The sequence below is a fragment of the Artibeus jamaicensis genome, unplaced genomic scaffold, assembly GCF_021234435.1.
Source record: "Artibeus jamaicensis isolate MK-2021 breed Jamaican fruit bat unplaced genomic scaffold, CSHL_Jam_final contig_548, whole genome shotgun sequence".
NCBI lineage: Eukaryota > Metazoa > Chordata > Mammalia > Chiroptera > Phyllostomidae > Artibeus > Artibeus jamaicensis.
The window spans coordinates 6,194,536-6,197,031 of record NW_026521883.1 but is presented as its reverse complement, the minus strand read 5'-3'; the positions used below and the strand labels follow the sequence as shown (position 1 = coordinate 6,197,031).

At 39.2% G+C, this 2,496-nt stretch overlaps 1 non-coding gene across 1 annotated transcript; it reads left to right on the top strand.

Annotated features, from left to right (window-relative positions):
* Positions 1-1,747: 1,747 nt before the first annotated feature.
* On the top strand, positions 1,748-1,886 carry LOC119057151 (small nucleolar RNA SNORA41). The gene has a single exon (XR_005084016.1). It is a non-coding gene; the product is annotated as a small nucleolar RNA SNORA41 (small nucleolar RNA).
* Positions 1,887-2,496: the final 610 nt, after the last annotated feature.

Genomic DNA, 2,496 nt, shown 5'->3' with positions numbered 1-2,496 from the left:
TGGGCTAGAATCTCTGAAGGGCCCCCTCCATATAAAACAACTGGATCCTGGGAAAAAAACAATTTTAATGTATTGTTGGGTTTCAGGAAGTAGGGGAAATCTCCAAGGCCCCTCACCACTAAAATCAGACAAAAAAATCATGGACCTGAGACTGGAGTAGGAAGCCCCAACTGGGAAGGGAAAGTAAGGTCGGATGGCCCTGAGGCCCATGCTCATTTCATCTGCTACTGGGAAGCTTGCCTGTGGGCCAAGCCAGTGTCAGGATCTGACTCAAGACTCTACCTTAGCTCAGGTGTCTGAAGAATTAGGTATTGTCACTGCTCACCCCTATACCTTTCATTTCTGAGGTCTCCTTTGCATTACAGAGAAGCATAAACTACATTTCCCAGAATCCTTTGCCACATGGGGTTCCAGTAGGCTCTGCTCCAACCCACCTTAAAAACTTCTTTGCTACACAGTGGGGTATAACCACATCTTCTCCAGTGAAGTCTGAACCCCAGCTTTGGGGTGAGAGCCGCCCTTCAAAGTCTGTGTTCCAGTTTTATATTTCTTTATATATCTTCTTCTTTATCATAGCTTAATAATTCCTTATATTAAACATTCCCTGTTTATCTCTTTCTCCTGATTGCCTGCCCTCAGTCTCTGGAAAGGAGCAACCTTCTGGGGCACAGGAGAGCTGCACCCAGGGGCAGCTGGTGGTTGGAATACATAGAGTGTTTGGTTTCTACTTTCTCAGTGACATCCCGACTGATAGAGGCTAACAAGCCCAGGATGATAGGCATGTCGATGCTGATGGTAGGAGCAAAAGCACATGTTCAGGGTTTCCTCTACTGCTTAGATGCTCAAGACTCATTTATTTACTGAACAGACATTTGTTGAGCACCTATTATATATCAGTTACTGTTCTAGATGATGGGGATACAGCAATGAACAAAACTAAATATTACCTTACACTTTTACTGAAATGTATCATCAAACACAGAAGAAAATACGCCACCATGAATAGACCAAAACAATGACACATTGAGATTTCTAATGTTTTTGGTTATTGCAATTATCAGACTGAAGTTATAGGAAATGAAGATAAAAGATAAAAATAGGATATAAGATAGGAAATGTTTAAAGAAATAAAACATGGGGTCACAAACAAGGGATCAAAAAGATGAATGATAACAAGTGTTGGATAGGATGTAGAGAAATGGGGATTATTATACCTTGTCAGTGAAATTGTAAAATGGCACATGCTCTATGGAAAACAGCCTGGCAGTTTCTCAAAGTGTTAAATGTAGAGTTACCGCTGACCCAGCAATTCCACTTCTAGGTATGTAACCACGAGAAGTGAAAATGTATGGCTACACTTGTACATGAACGTTCACAGCAGCAGTATTCATGATATCCAAATAGTCAGAACAATCAAAATGCTCTGCAACTGGTAAATAAATAAACAACATGTGGTGTGGCTACACAATGGACTATTATTTGGCTGTGAGAAAGAACAAAGTACTGACACTACAACAGGAATGAATCTTAGACGAACCTTATGCTAAATGAAAGAAGGCTATATTTACAAAAGGCTGTATGTTGTATGATTCCATTTATATGAAAAGTCCAGACAAATCCGTAAAGACAGAAAATTGATTAGTGGGTTTTCCAGGATAGATGTAGAGGAAAACTGGTAGAGATTGCTAATGGGTACAAGGTTGTGTTAGGGGGTGATGGAAATGTTTAGAATGTTTTAGAGAGTGGTTTCCACAGCTACTGGTCTGCAGCTGTTCTCATGGTGGCAGTTGTGGCACTCCTCTGTGGGAAAGGAATTGTTATGCAGTTAAACACCTCCTTCTTAGCAAAACAGAAAGTGGGCAAAACAGAATGTGGGACAGACACCAAAAAAAAAAAAAAAGAATTAGAGCGTGGTACTGGTCTCACAAGTTCTATGACTATACTAAAATTCAATGAATTGTACACTTTCAAGGGGTAAATATTATCGCTTGGGAATTGTATCTCAATAAACCTGTTATTAAAAATAGGCAAGGCAAAGAGGCTGTTGCAAATGACCAAATATCTGAAAAGGAAGCAAGTAGAATTTAACAATTTGTCGAGATTAAAAATTCAATAAATAGGCTAAATAACATATTAAATGTAGCTGAACAATGAATTAGTGAACTGAAAGACAGATTTGAGAAAGTTACCCAGAATGCAGAGAGTCAAGGAAATGAAAAATTTGAATGAGGGGTTAAAGAGAAGGGAGTATGAAATGAGAAAGTCTGAAAAATACCCAGTCAGAATCCCAGGATAAGAGAGAATAAAAGAGAAACAATATTTGAAAAGCTAATAAAAGCTAAGAATTTCCAGAACTGATTAAAGACATGATTATGATCCTATAGATAGAAAAAACACAACATATATCAGGCAGATGTATGTTGTAGCAGGCATCCTCTAGGGTCCAGCCTCCCCTATCACCTAAGTTGGGTACTAGAGGTGTGCTTTTTGTGTGGG